This window comes from Misgurnus anguillicaudatus, chromosome 16 (assembly GCF_027580225.2).
Source record: "Misgurnus anguillicaudatus chromosome 16, ASM2758022v2, whole genome shotgun sequence".
Taxonomy (NCBI): Eukaryota; Metazoa; Chordata; class Actinopteri; order Cypriniformes; family Cobitidae; genus Misgurnus; species Misgurnus anguillicaudatus.
This window is the reverse complement of record NC_073352.2, coordinates 8,995,399-9,011,463: the sequence shown is the minus strand read 5'-3', so window position 1 is coordinate 9,011,463 and position 16,065 is coordinate 8,995,399. Positions and strand designations below refer to the sequence as shown.

The window sequence follows — 16,065 nt, the reverse complement described above, 5'->3', positions numbered from 1 at the left end:
GAATGATCCAATCACATGAGCTCAAAGACATAAAAAACAATATTGATTCACTTACAACATAAGTGGGAAGGTTTGGGGCACACAGTCCTGTGCCCCAGGGCGGATCCGAAACCAGACAATTAGAGCTCAGCCTCAGGTCACATGTTTTTACTCTTTTTATTGACCTACATAGACACTCATTAGGGGTGCGCCACAGACACACGAACATGACACACACACACACAACGAACTCAGTTTTGTTTTTTTTTTTTAAATAAATTATAGCATGACTAACAGTGAAATAGTATAACTAAATGATTTTATTTTGTATTAATTTGCATTATATATTTAACTTTTTTGTGACATGTTAAAGTAGCTTTCTTCTCTGGCCAACTTTGGGGGGCCCCAGCGCCCCCTAGTGACCAGCCGCCACTGCTCAAGAGCGATTTGAAAGTAGATTAGACTATGTTTTCATATTGCTCTTGCGGAACTTTGCATACGGTTGTCGGTCTTGCATGGTGCTGCTTCAAGTTAAACACATCTATTGTTGCTTCCCTTCTCTGATGTGTCTTGTTCTGATTGGTTGTTTTTATTTATAAATGCCTCCAGATGTGAAATGAATTATTTATCTGATGGATTTATCATAATCTTGGATATCCCAAGACTCAATGTGGGCCTGTGATGGCTGAATATTTTAAAATAAACATTTATAACCTTAGAAAAAGAAAAATGTGTTTTGAACTCCTGTGTCTAACCTTCTCAATCGGGGGGCCTCATTTATAAAGCGTGCATACACACAGATTTGATTGTAAAGTGTGCAAAAATCCACGGCAAAGTGCATATTCAAAAAACTGTCTTTGATGTGGAAAAGTGCTTCCCGCCACGTCAGGGTCTGAGCAGATGTACACACTTTTGCTTGTTCGATTGCTGCAGGTTTTTGGAAATATAAGCCGTTCTTGCTGCTCGAAAAGGGTTTAAACATTGAGAAGCGCTTTTTTATATTTTATAGACATGACATTAATTAGGCATCTTTTAAATGCGGAGATCTGAAACTGCTCAGCTGCGCACAACTTCAAGATCATTTGCGATTTATAGATTTCACAACTGAAACATCTGGGGTACGCGTGTTTTCTGCATGTACCTTCGGTTTATATATATATATATATATATATATATATATCACATTTAAAAAACTAAAGGTTTACAAAGTGCTGAACAGGGATAATACAATAAAAGCACATATAAACATATGAAGATATAAATACATAAAAACGAGCACATAAACACCTCAAAGCAATATATGATCACACAGTTTACATCATGTATTAAAATCTAGAGAAAATAAATATGTTTTAAGACAAGCTTTAAAAGATTCGAGGGTTGGGGCTGATTTGACCTGTAGAGGAAGCTTATTCCACAGTTTAGGGGCTACAACAGAAAAATCGCGATCCCCCTGGTTTTTATCCTGGTTTTTGGAACAACCAGCCAAAGTTGCTCACTAGACCGCAGTGACCGTAAGGGTGTAAACCTGTAGTAGATCTGAAATGTAACATGGAGCCAAACCATTTAGTGATTTAAAAACAAACAATAAAATCTTAAAATGTATTCTAAAACGGACCGGAAGCCAGTGTAAAAGACGTGCGGCCTAGTTTTTGTTTACGCCAACATAAAGAGCATTACAGTAATCTAGTCGCGTTGAAATAAAAGCATGAATCACATGTTCAAAGTGCTTGGGGGATACGACAGGTTTAAAGGGGCCATGGCATGAAAATCTGACTTTTTCCATGTTTAAGTGCTGTGATTGGGTCCCCAGTGCTTCTATCAACCTAGAAAATGTGAAAAAGATCAACCCAGTAACTTCGTTTTGGTAAACCATTCTCTACAAGCACATGAGAAAATAGGTCGTTGAAATTTGGCTCTTCTTGTGATGTCATAAGGAGCTCTTATTATAATAATACCACCCCTTAATCTGCACTATCCAACCACAGCACTGCCATTTAGTGCAGAGAAAAGCACAATTGAGTTTTAATTGCAACAAACCACCATCATTGTGATCAGTGATTTAATTTCATCAGCTCATTTGCATTTTAAAGGACAAATCCAAAATGGCACATTATTGCACACACCTACAAAGTGGCAATTTTAACATGCTATAATAAATTATTGATATGGTATTTTGAGCTAAAACTTCACATATGTGCTCTGGGGACACCAAAGATTTATCTGACATCTTAAAAAAGTCTTGTGCCATGGCCCCTTTAATTTTGGATAAAAGCCTCAAATGATAAAAACTAATTTTAATAACATTATTTATTTGTTTGTTTGTCTAGTTTAAAACCATTGTCTATTTTGACACCCAGATTTGTGGGGTTTCACATATGGTTTCAGATAGCCCAGGTCACCGGGCAAGACATCAATGACCAGAATGGATCCAAACACCCCAAGCCTTAATATATTTTAAGCACTCCAGTACAGGTCTGAGAGAATTTATTTCCCCACTTTTAAGGGGAAGATATATTTGAGAGTTGTAGGAGAGATCTAGGAGGATTAGTATGGCAGAATTTTCAGTATCATTTATTAACAGTAGATCATTAAAAACTTTTTGGAGTGCTAGCTGTTTTAGTGCTATGACGTGGCGTGAATGGTTTATGAATCACATATACTCATTTTTGATAAATGATCGTAAGATCAAATGTAGGACGGTTTCTATGCAGCATTTTATAAATGAGGCCCCAGATGTCAGTTTAGCTCCCTATATGTGCCAACGCTACAGGGTGGGGATCCCGCTGTGGCCTTTTGTGTACGTCTGGGGGCTGCACTTCTGCAGGTGCGGTGGGAGCTTGATGTTGCTTTACTACAATGGTCAAGCTGGGTTTTAAACTGGGATTCACCCCATGTTTATAAATACCCAAGTGTTTCCTGTGTTTGGATTTTGTTTAGTTGTACGTGCTGTTTCATGTTATGCACCTATGCTCATTGCCTCATTCTTCTGGATTACTCTTCATGTTTGGTTAAATACGCTATTATTTGCAAACCAATGCTATATAATGGCTACACATCCTCATCCCATGGCGTCAACACTTGACGCACTTGACCATGCGTCAATATGTTACGCGGAGGGTATACCTTTCGCGTCATTTTTTGACGAACTGGGGACTTCAATACTATTACGTCCGTTGCATTCTCTTTTCCTATTTTCTAACCATTATTGCGTCGGTTTAGGGTCAGATTACGCAAAATTAAACAGTGTACGCGAAATTAAACAGTTGTCACCTGGCGTTTAGGTTAGAGTTAGGTTTGCGAAATTAAACAGTTGTCACCTGGCGTTGGGGTTAGAGTTAGGTTTGGGTAGGGATGTCATTATGTAAATCTATCCCTAAACCGACGCGAAAATGGCAAGAAAATAGGAAAAGAGAATGCAACGGACGTAATAGTATTGAAGTCCCCAGTTCGTCAAAAAATGACGCGAAAGGTATACCCTCCGCGTTACATATTGACGCATGGTCAAGTGCGTCAAATATTGACGCCATGGGGATGAGGATGGGTTGATCATGGCAATTCGTGACTAATTTGTATAAATTTGTACGACCACATTCATATATCATATATATATATATAAATACTTAAAAAAAATATTTTACAATGTTTATTTAGCCTACAAACCTGTCCGTGGAGTGTCAGGAGTCTCAGATGTCTGTCCATGTACACTGGACATGCCAAATAATGATGTGGTTTAGCAGAAGTCATGACAGCCCACCATCTTCAACAACATTTTTGGTACTCTTTTCAGACTTGACAAGAGAGATAAAGCAGTAGCCAAAGAAACTCCAAGTCCCTCATAATAGAGCAACAAACGGGCATCTGTCAACAATTTCTACCCTCATATTTTGCCTTCTTTTTAAGTGGAAAAAATCATTCTAGCGATCACCTCTGTCTCTGTAGTGTTGAAGTTGATGGAATAATAACCACGTTTCTCCTGTTTATGAAAAGCTTTTGAAAAGCAAAATATGACAAATCACAGGCTCTATGCAGAGAAGCCGGAAAGCTGTCCGTATCGTTGGCAGCATCATAATTTTCTGCTTTTTATTATCACGTATGTTGTTTTGATGTGACAGCCAGAAGGCAGACCTTTGATGAATACCCTTTGTTTTGATATGAGACGATAGATTCCCAGGAGAGGCGCTGGGACACAGAGCTGTTTGTGTGACTAAGAGGCAAAGAGATGTGCACACTGTGTGTTTTTGTCTTTGGCCGTCAGTGTGGCCAGTCGTAGTTGTAAGACCAAAAAGAGAGAAAATGCATCTGCGGTTCATTTTATGAGTGGATTTTGTCAACAAAGAGTGAGGATTCATTCAAATTGTTTTTGACTTAGGGGGTTCTGGGACCTGAAGTTAGGAGAGTCAAGGGAAATTAATGGAATAGTTTGTCCCAAAAACATAAAAATCCTGTCAATATTTACTCATCCCCTGTCAGTTCAATCCCATATCCCATTTTGTTCTTTCCCCCTGGAACACAAATGAGAAATTGATGATGTTTGAAGACTTTGTTCTTCAAAACAACAGTTCATAGTGAAAGTAAATTCACCAAAGCCCCATAACCTGTCCATACAAGTTTTACACACACAATAAAAAGCATGTAAATAAACAAGGGAAAAAGCACACAAACCCGTATTGTGTGTAAAACTCCTCAAGCCACAGACTCAGTATCTGGGTTTCTAATTCAAAAATTCACATTACTAGCAGGTCGTGTTTGATAGAGTGATAGCAAGAGAGAGAGAGAGGACTGTGACAAATCCACTGACAGACAGAGAGAGGACTGTGACAAATCCACTGAGGATCTGTAGTGCTGTAGTATCAATTGTAATGGTTTTGTTATTGGAGTGATACAGAAGTGCTGCTTTAAGTGGGGCTCTACCTTCATCCAATGATATATATCAACACACCAGTCATCAAAATGCCATAAAGTGTCACCTGAATTTACCTGAATTCACCCCATGTACTGTGCAAAAGTATAAGGCCTTCATGCCACCATTAGATTTGGTGTTAATTGCAATGGTATAATAACCATTCTAACTGAGAAGCTAAGATGTAAAAGCCGCTGAAGACACCACATCCGTCAAAAATGAGCTAATGATATAAACCAAATGCTTTTGGCATGTATTATGTTCATCAAATACATTTACCTTAAAGGGATAGTTCGGCCAAAAACGATATTAAACCCATGATTTACTCACCCCCAAGCTGTCCGAGTTGCATATGTCCATCGTTTTTCAGACAAACACATTTTCGGATATTTTAGAAAATATTTTAGATATTTCTGTTCATTAAATGTAATGTTGCGGGGTCCAGCAATAGTCCACGACCTTCAAGTCCAAAAAAGTGCGTCCATCCTTCACAAATTAAATCCAAACGGCTCCAGGATGATAAACAAAGGTCTTCTGTGGGTAATCCGTGCGGTGTTGTTGTAGAAATATCCATATTTAAAATGTTATTAACTTTATAAACTATCTTCCGGTAGCGCCGCTATCTTAGACTCAGGAGAGAGGATTAGCGTAGTGTACGCACTTTTCTTAGTGACGTATGACAAATTCGGAGGGCGGGGGCACAGAACAGCAGCAGAGAAACTCTGTACGCTGCGTAAGCTCTCATCCTGAATGCGCATCACTCCAAAATGGCGGCGCTACCGGAAGGTAGTTTATAATGAAAATAACATTTTAAATATGGATATTTCTACAACAACACAGCACGGATTACCCACAGAAGACCTTTGTTTATCATCCTGGAGCCGTTTGGATTTAATTTGTGAAGGATGGACGCACCCCCCTGGACTTGAAGGTCGTGGACCACCGCTGGACCCCGCAACACCACATTCAATGAACAGAAAGATCCAAAATATCCTCCAAAACATCCGAAAATGTGTTTGTCCGAAAAACGATGGACACACGCAACTCGGACAGCCCGGGGGCGAGCAAACCATGGGTTCAACATCGTTCCTGGCCGAACCATCCCTTTAACTCTAATACATCCCGGCCTCAGTTCAATCGGAAATACCGGTTTGTTAGCAGAATCCATTACAGGTGCAATACGGGACCTTTAGCGATATCTTGAGGTGAGATTGTGAATTGCAACCAACGCCTCATTTCACAGATCAGCCCTTCCTTTCGAAGCACATAGTAGGGCTCTTAAGTCTCACATTTTAGCCACTTAACACACCACACCTTGTATTTGTCACGCTGAAAAGAGATAATGTCACAGGTCGGAGCGGACCCAAGATAGCTAAAGGGTCACGCCCCTTCCTAGTTTCCACCTCGAGGAGGTTCCCAAAGCCACCCCAATGACCAGACACACAAGGTAAGAATAGAATTAAAATAAACTTTATTTAAATTATTTAAAATGTAAGTTGGGGAGGGGAAAGGGGAGCTAAAAATAACGGCCTCTTCTGGCCTCCAGGCACGTTTACGGAGAGAGGAGGGGACGGGGCCTTTTGGGGGGTTCCTGCTATCCGTGGCGCCCTCCGTATCCTGGAGGCAGAACTTCAGGGGTGTATGATCCAGCAACCTTCTGCAACACAGAATAGTTAATTGGTAATTCACTTCAATTTGTTTCTCTCTCTTTCTTCTTACAGCCAGAGGCCAGCGGTGGGTACAGCGAGTTCTCTTCGGGGGCCGGGTCGTCGTTCTCCTCTTTTAAGAGGGCTCAGACTGTAACATAAGATCACACTTCACCTTTAACTGTGATTTTCGTTCTTACTTTCAGGTGGTGACTAGTAGGGGGCACGGAGGGTAAGTCCTGCGGCGATCTTCCTTTCCAGGGCCTGAATAATGCCCGGGGAAGTAATACGGTCACTGTCGAGCCGAACGCTGCCCTCTCCTGCTTATGCGTGGAACTCTGGACAGGGGCGCACCTTTGAAGAGGCTCCGTGACAGATAGTTAATAGCTTCAGCAGTGCGGTAACTTTACCCACATGTACATCAACACTCAGAATTGTACTCACAGATGATCTTAATTTCCTGTACCCTCTCTCCACTGTCACCACCGTAATGCACGTCGTCGAACCTGGGACCCTGTAGTGTCTCGCTGGTTTCCAAACTGTATTGCTGCACGGCGAAATATAAACAGGCACTTCACTCGCCACACCGCATCTCCCTCGTTATAACTCGGCTAACTCCGACCTATGATGGTTCCTGACAACAGGTACACAGCACTTCACTGCAATACAATCACGTGTACACACTCACTCTGTAAAATCCAGACTCACCCACACCACACTTCGGTGAACATTAAGGCCAGGCCAGGGTCTTTCGTGGAGCCGGTCAGAGAGTCTGTGGGGCGTTGACGTGAAGGAAGCCAGAGGTTGAACTGTAGCCGTAGTGATACCCTTTTCTCCTAATGCTGTTTGGTCCTCGGCTCACCCACCACTCAACTCTGCAATGGGGCCGCTGCTACCGTTGCTGTAGACTCACACACACGTTAATTCCTGATATCTTCAATATACACACGTCATCATACACCTTCTATACTCACGAAGGATGATCACACTTTCTCTCTTCAACCCTTCAGCTCCCCCACTGGTCGATTCCTTCTCCGTGTGATACAGAATTCAGAACACTGTCATCCAACTGTTACATACATATAACTGCAAACAGGCGAGTCAGCATCTCAACCATAACAGAGGTTTATAGATCATACTCATCCAAACCAACAATCTTTAATCTTCGTCTCCAACTATCCACTTTACTGTTCCAGGAAATATCCACTTCACTGCTCCAGAGAATATCCACTTCACTGCTCCAGAATACCGTTCCGCCACCAGAATACACAGCCCGAATACACAGCCACAACACACGGCAAAAACTCAGCGCCAACCTTCGTTTTCCACGTCCTTTACTCCTCCTCTGCCTTTCATCCTCCAATCACCGATCGCCGCGTTCATTTATCACACCTGCATCTTGTTTACTTGATTTCGGCTCACTGAGTCTTTCCGGAAGTTCCGGTGTTTTCGTCTTGCCCTCCGTGTGGGAGCACTTCCGGGCGGAACAAAACCTTCGGAATTTTGGTTCCGCCCCATGGAATCGTCACCGTGTGACAATAACTTTTCTGCTATACAAATAATTTACGAGACGCAGACATATGCAGGGAAGTTTTCTGCTGAGTTCATTGCTGCCTCGAGTTTTTTAAGTGTGATCAACTTTACGCACCAATGCGAGAACCAACATGCAGATGATATTAAAGTACCGTGAAAACGATTCGAGAAATCATATGGAGGACTCTGATGTCATCCTCCTGGATGCACAGCTCGTACACCCACGAAGTGAAAGTTGGAAGAGCAAGATGCGATGAATGTGGTAAATAATGCATGTTTTGGAATATAGCCAAAATCATGCTAAATTTTGATTAATTCGGTCAAAAACCCTTCGACTGCTTTGCAACCAGAAGCTACCTGAAACTAAGGAAAGTAGAGGCTTCCTGAAATTAATGAAAGGACTAGATATGTATTTCATTATTATTGCCCTATCACCAAGGCATCAAAATGTGCAAAAACACAAAATACTGTATAAGAAAATTGTACACACACTCTCTCGCACATGCACGCACGCATGCACACACGCACACACGCACGCACACACACACACACACAGAGAGAGAGAGCTTAAAATACACGCTGATGACACGTTCTTCAGTACACTGAGCAGCGCTGTTCACTTGTCTCGTTGGGGTGCAGAATTAATTTTAATTTGGGTTCCTTTGCCCTTTTTTAAATATATAAAACTATTTCTTTTATTTGGATGAATTCCTGTGTGTTTTATCAGACTTACCAATTGTTATGATTTCTATTTGTGCTGGTCAATTACGAACAATAGGTTAAAATGAACTGCTAGGAAAAGCTTAAAAGAATAAGGTGGGCCGAGGGGGCCACCGAGTGAGTGTAATCTTATTAAATAAAACTTGAGAACCCTGCGCATAGTGAAGCTACGGCATCTGTCATAGGACAAACATGTCATCGTCTGAGTCAACGTAGGGATGAAGCACGCTCTGTGGAACAGTTCTGTTCAGGGCTACTATAAAAACATGAATGCGATCTCCATGTAGGAGACCCACAGTGTATGTAGATTAAAAGGGCTCATTCTAAGGTAATATGAACAATACAGTTTATTATGTAAGGTCTTTATACCAGTGGTGGCCGGTGACTTCTTTTTTCGAGAGCGCATGATGCAAAGTTCGTCACAACATGTATATAGGCCGTCATGTGTGTGGTTTGTAATTTCAAAATATGTATCCTATGTGCATTACGTGTTTTGTCAAAACAAGTGCCTGCTGCAGACGCGTCCAAAGGGTTTATGATAAAAGAGACACTCGTGTTTGCCAGATACTCACATAATCTCATGTGTAATCAGAGTTTAAATTAATGTCTTGTGTGTATTTGAGCGTCTCTTTTATCAGGTTATTTTGACAAAACACGTGATGCACATGGTTCACGTAACGCAACAAACACGAGCAACACACATGAACACATATTTTGAATTTGCGCCACTCGGAAGAGAAGTCACGAGCCACCACTGCTTTATATACCACTAGTACGTAATATAGTTTTATATATAATATTGCATTTCTGTCAAGATATCCTTCTAAAAGGCCATTGCACCTTTAAGAATCTGATTCACATTGCCACCTAGCTGCCTGGAGTGCATACTACATCGAATATCACACACTTTTGTGTAACCATATGCACGAAGATTTCCAGCCAAAACGCTTGTATAAATGCGGAATAAAAAGTGATAATGCAACGCCACTTTTGCGCTTTCACTTCAGATCGTTTCCGTGTAAACGTAGCCTAAGGTAACCGCTAAAATCGACATTTAAAATTGATTGACAGGTGTGTCTCAACTTAAATTAACCTGCCACCAGCCACACAATGTCGCAAGCGCTCCTGACAAACAGAGGAGGGGTTGGAAAAGTACATCAACGCGCACACACACAAGATAGTTTGGTTCGTCTCGGGTCTGTTCTGCAAAAACGCATTCATTTTAAATTACGCAAGACCCGATGGCACTATTATTATACCTGACCTGTGTCCGAGGCACACGTGAAACTTTTATACTCGAACCTGCTAAGGTCGGATCTCTGTTTTTCAGATGTAAGTGGACCCGTGAAGACCTCTAGTCTATAGTTTTGAGGATTGCCAAATTTCTACTTACCCCAATGATATTTCATCCAATTATTTTTAAGCCAGTATTATATTATTTTGCATCCATCGAACGGACAGCTTGCCAGCTCATTGCACAGGTTCCAATCAGCCATTCATGGCAAATCACATTCAGAAGTCACTAAAGTGAAATGCATTCATTTTATTGGTCACTTTGTTGGCAGAACATCTCATTGCAATGAAGCAATCTGTCTTACACTTGATCCCAATATAACGGATGAAGTAAAATTGTGTGCTGTAGTTGAGGTGTGTACGTGCTCTGTGTTAAAGGATACTCAACCCTCTCCCTCATTCCACCCCCCACACGCCATTTCTAGCAGGGGATTTTTCAAAGTTGCCTCTGAAAAGGGCAAACGTGGTAATGAGACAGCAAGCATTTTAATATTTATGAAAGAATAGAGGCATAGCGTACTGGTAATGCCAAAATAACTAAACTTTCATTTTAAGATGCTTTGCCCCAATACACTTTGTGACATGGCTTTGTATATCTTTTTGTCAGCAGTTACCGATACAATGTTCGTTTGGCATATCATATCATTTTCTTTGGGGTTCACCTGGTGTGTCGTCGCATATTTGAAAGCCTGACTTTGGTAAGAACTTTAAAAATCATGTATTAAGCAAAATGTTATCCTTTTAAAATCCTACCGTAGGATGAGATGATACACATCAAAAGCTTGTAAGGACTAAGGCACAGATAACCTGCAGCATAATGCACTGCAATGTATTTATAATGCATTACTAAACCTAAAAGGCAACTTTAAAATATTCAAAGAATGGCAGCTAACCTCATGTGTCAATCACAAAAAATATAGCGAGCTTCCTCACTGCTTACTAATGCGGCATCCTGTCTGTTATGAAAGTGACTGATTTAAAGGTCTACATGCACATTGCATTTTGCCTGACAGACTTGAGTCACATGTTGCTAAGGATGCAAATGCATAACACACCCAAATACTAAAATTATTATTTAACACATATCCTGATTAATATATCCCTGCTGTCGTGCACTCTTTATGCTTCTGTCACATGTAAAGAAAACTTACTTTGCTGGGAAATTTGTTGTATTTGTTAACATTATGGTAAAGTGTTACTATTTAAGTCTAGCCATTCAAATTAGCTGTCAAAACATTCTCCCTTAAATGGTTGCAGAAGCACTTTAGTTTAATTAACTTCCTAAACTTTAAACTGCAAGACCCTAGGCTAACTTTACTAAAAAACATAATTTGATGTATTCAAAAGACTGTCCAAGTTGAGCAGAGTAATGGCCATGTGAGTCATGTGCCCACAGTCACTATTGGGTAGTACCTTGCTGTAACCAAGCCCTATTGTTTGTTTTAATTAACTACTAACTTTGTTAATTAAATGCAATTTGGCAGCATTGCTTTCCTCTAAAGCAACATTTTCTATGAAGAAAACTGTTGAGTGCCTGACTATTAAATGTACACTCACCTAAAGGATTATTAGGAACACCTGTTCAATTTCTCATTAATGCAGTGGTGTAATGGTGTGGGGGATGTTTTCTTGGCACACTTTAGGCCCCTTAGTGCCATTTGGGCGTCGTTTAAATGCCACGGCCTACCTGAGCATTGTTTCTGATCATGTCCATCTCTTTATGGCCACCATGTACCCATCCTCTGATGGCTACTTCCAGCAGGATAATGCAACATGTCACAAAGCTCGAATCATTTCAAATTGGTTTCTTGAACATGAAAATGAGTTCACTGTACTAAAATGGCCCCCACAGTCACCAGATCTCAACCCAATAGAGCATCTTTGGGATGTGGTGGAACGGAAACTTTGTGCCCTGGATGTGCATCCCACAAATCTCCATCAACTGCAAGATGCTATCCTATCAATATGGGCCAACATTTCTAAAGAATGCTTTCAGCACCTTGTTGAATCAATGCCACGTACACTGTAAAAAATAATTCAGTGGCTTTGTAAATATCACAAAAATAAATTATTAAAATAACTTAATAAAATCTCTTTATGTCACTAAGTTGATTTTTTGAGTTAGACAAACCAAAATTAATGACTAAAAAATAAACATATATTTGTGTGTAAAATGTACAGATATTATTTAGTTGTATACATCAAATAAAATAAGTATTTAACTAACAGATTATTTCTTATAGATATTCTTAATATTTGTTGTAAATTTGAATCAATATATTTGAGAATGTCACACTTATATATTTCAGCTTTCAAAACTATTATAATTGCCCATTTCAAGTTAACATAGGTATTTAACATCAACAAAAAAAATAGTAAATTTCATGCATAACTTTAACTATGATTTACTGAATATTTTTGGTGAAACATTATTACATTGTATTATTTGAGTAAATGTAGGCAAAAAAATTCATTAAATCAGATGTAAATTTAAAAATCACAAAGCCAACGGTTTTTTAATCAGCAGCAGAAGAAACAGCGCCTCTTGCAGGAAGATAAACAACCTCAAAACTCCTCAAAAATCCTGGTAAGTGTTGAGTTTATTAATATTTACACTTGTTTTTAATGAAATATTTGATGTGTCCTTGCGTAAACAACTTGTTGGTGTATTTATCTGAATACTTTCGGAGCCATACTGTAAACTGGGTACAATAACAGCTTTCTGTGCACATACTGGTAGATTAATCATTAATATTTTTATTTTACGTATTTATTAAGGTCACCAAAGTATTAATACAGCTGTGCCACTTGAAATGTGTGTAAAATAATAATTTCTGATCGTTTTATTACTGCATAAAGTGGTTGTGTAGACAAACACGTGTAAATCTGTACTGGCTGATAGTCAGGCGATCCGAAATCCGGTCCTCAGTTTCGCTCCACCCGGATTTATTAGACCTTTCACGTGGAAGCGGAACACAACAGAGCTTAACAGAGCTCACACGCTTATATACATTTATATTAATTATCTCTCGACTCCATATGCCTATGCTTTATTTTCCTTTTTTGTGTGAAGGGTCTCGCACACCGGTGGAGATGCGTTGCGTCTCGTGTAGGACAACTCGCAGTTTCTGATACCACACCGGACGTTCGCATTAAATAGCGCGAGTTTAGTCAGACAAAGTTTACTTCCAGATATAAAATATGCATTCGTAGCCTTTGTTAATCGTTACAGATTTGAGACAAATATGTTATTGTAATGTTAAACTAAGTGGCGCTCTGTGGCAGCGTCCAGAGTCACAGCGGACAGCCGTTTAAATAAAGTTATCTTTGTTGCAGGTACAAGTGCTGGTGGTCCACCTGTCCGGGTTCAAGAGGTGTGGATTCTGCATGCTGTGAATTTGAGAGACCTCTCAGAGTTTATTTAGCTGATTGTTTTTGTAACATGTACAATGTTTGCCATTTTCAATAAAACAACGTATACAAATTGCTTTGTTTATCATTGATAATTGATGGTTCAGTATGAAATAAATGTATAACATTAAGTAAATAAAAATAATTTATTTTAGTTAAATAATATTCACAAAATTTTCAGCTACATCTAAGTTACATTTTTAATGATATCAACTTAATTTATTAGTAGACTTCACTGTGATTTTTTATTGATTTGCTTTTATATTTTTGATTCCATCTACTCAATTTAATTTGTGATAGGAAATTAATGTAATTAATGAAATCTAATCGATTTCATAGCTTTCAAATTTACTAAATTTTTTTAAGTGTAAAAATGCTTCACCAAAAATATTGAGTAGGTAATAGTAATAGTTTTTACAGTGTAGAATTAAGGCAGATCTGAAGGTGAAAGGGGGGGTCAAACACAGTATAAGTATGGTGTTCCTAATAATCCTTTAGGTGAGTGTATATCTAAATGTAGGAGTCAGACCTGTCAATCATCATTATGAACGTATATAAGGCAGCCTCCAGGCTTCTGCGTCCAGCTGTAATTCTTCTGTCATCCCCCCTCCTTCCCATCTCTCCTCCTTCACTGCTCTCTTTCTTCCTCTGTGCACTTCTGTTGCAGGGGGTTGAACTTGGGGCTTGAGCCTTAGGCTTGCTTTCTCTGTGGGTTCAGAGTTCAATTTCAGAGCTCCCTTTGAGGAAAGCAAGCCAAGTTTTTTATCCATTAATCATTATGACTGAATGCGCAGGCAAACTAGTGAACTGCCATTTTGTTTAGTGTCTTTCCCACAATGCAATACAAATTAAATGTGAATGTGAGCTTGGTAATCTTGGTGATCTTTGGTAAGTCGGACTAACTGGTAAACCTAGGACTCAGCTACGATTGTGTTCCCCATAAAGCAGAGGTGGGCATTCCTGGTCCTGGAGGGCCATTGTTTGGCAAAGTTCAGGTCCGACCCTAATCAAACACACCTGAAAAACCTAAAATAAAAGGCTGCAGGATTACTTGGAAATGACATTGAAGCTCTCCAGGAGCAGGAATGCCCACACCTGCCAATCTTAGAAATAGGCTAAAGGAAGGTTTCTAAAAAGGGTGTTGTTACAGTCTCAGTATGTTTCCTATGTTCTCCATGTTTACCTTCCTTTGGACTCCAATTCCCATGATCCTCCACATTCCCTCACCTATCCTGGGCTGCGTTCCAATCAGGGGCGTCATGCACCAATTTTTTTTAAGGGGGCACAGTGTCAACAGCTCACAGAAATTTGTGCATACACAGACATCAAACGAAATATTATAGAGCTCTCAGTCTTTTCCATGACACTTACATTTCTAACAATCTGAAAACCCCTGCTTTCATGCAAAAACCTCCAAAATAAAAGTGATGACTAACTTTAATATCAAATACTATTCAATCGGAATAATGACACATTTGCATCATATTTACATCTGAAACGGCATGTTTTATTTATTTAAGTCTTAATGGCTTGTTTAATTGTGTCATTAATGCATTTTGCACAACAACTGCATTATCATATAAAATTAATGTAATTTTAAATCCATAAAGTATATAAACAACGAAATGACATAAGCTATAGACACGTGATTGATTTTAATGTTCAATAATGATTTAAAAAATATGTTTAGATAAAATTATTAGAGGAACGGATTTTTGCATTAAATTTTACCTCATATGTGAGCATGTGAGATTCCGCGCCCGCGTGAACTCAGGCGAACTTTGGCGTTGTGCCAAGAAGATGAATCTCTACTAATATAACGTTGAGACGGTCACATTTAAAACCATACATTTTCTACACAGAGGAGGTTAACTGCACATTACCGTACTGGGGTTTGGAAATGTTGTGAGCGTTTCTAACACGTTTTAATTCCTCAGATAGCCAAATGCAGCAGCAAGCCAGCAACAGCAGAGAGCTCGTGAGCGCACCCAGACGCTGATGACGTCTGCGACTGTGCTGAGTGCAGCACCAGCTGCCGCCAGAATAAAAGTATTGTAACATGATCAAAACACTATCAAAACGGCAAAAATCTCCGAAAAGTGACAAGGATGCAGCACAGAATGTATAATAGTGTGCATATTAAATAGATTAAAAGTCAAATAACAGATTAATGGACGCTTATTTGATTTTGAGGTTGGATGCAAAATCCATTGGCTCAAAAAAACCAAGGGGGCACGTGCCCCCTTAGTTTGAATGGGCATGACGCCTCTGGTTCCAATCCAGTTTTAGACACGCACTCGCAAACTTCCCTAAACACTTCCCCTTGGGGGAATCCATGTCGCCATTTTGAAGTGGGGTCCACTTCGTCAAGTGAACGAGGAAAGTTTATATGGACAGACCCTCAATCCCTTGATTTTGACCGAGGGAGGGAGTCTACTTCATATGTACACTTCAGGCAGCTCCATATACCACAATGCAACACGATTGTGACGTCACTTCAGCAGCTCGTGCTTTGCACAGTTCAAATGATGGAGGGGGCGTCTCCACTTTCCATGTGATCAAGGGCTTAGAGCAATCCAT

The 16,065-nt window shown here is 39.8% G+C and overlaps 1 long non-coding RNA gene across 1 annotated transcript; it reads left to right on the top strand.

Annotated features, from left to right (window-relative positions):
- The first annotated feature begins 12,447 nt into the window (after positions 1-12,447).
- Positions 12,448-13,560, top strand: LOC129436199 (uncharacterized). The gene is made up of 2 exons (XR_008641743.2): positions 12,448-12,661; positions 13,411-13,560. It is a non-coding gene; the product is annotated as an uncharacterized lncRNA (long non-coding RNA).
- Positions 13,561-16,065: the final 2,505 nt, after the last annotated feature.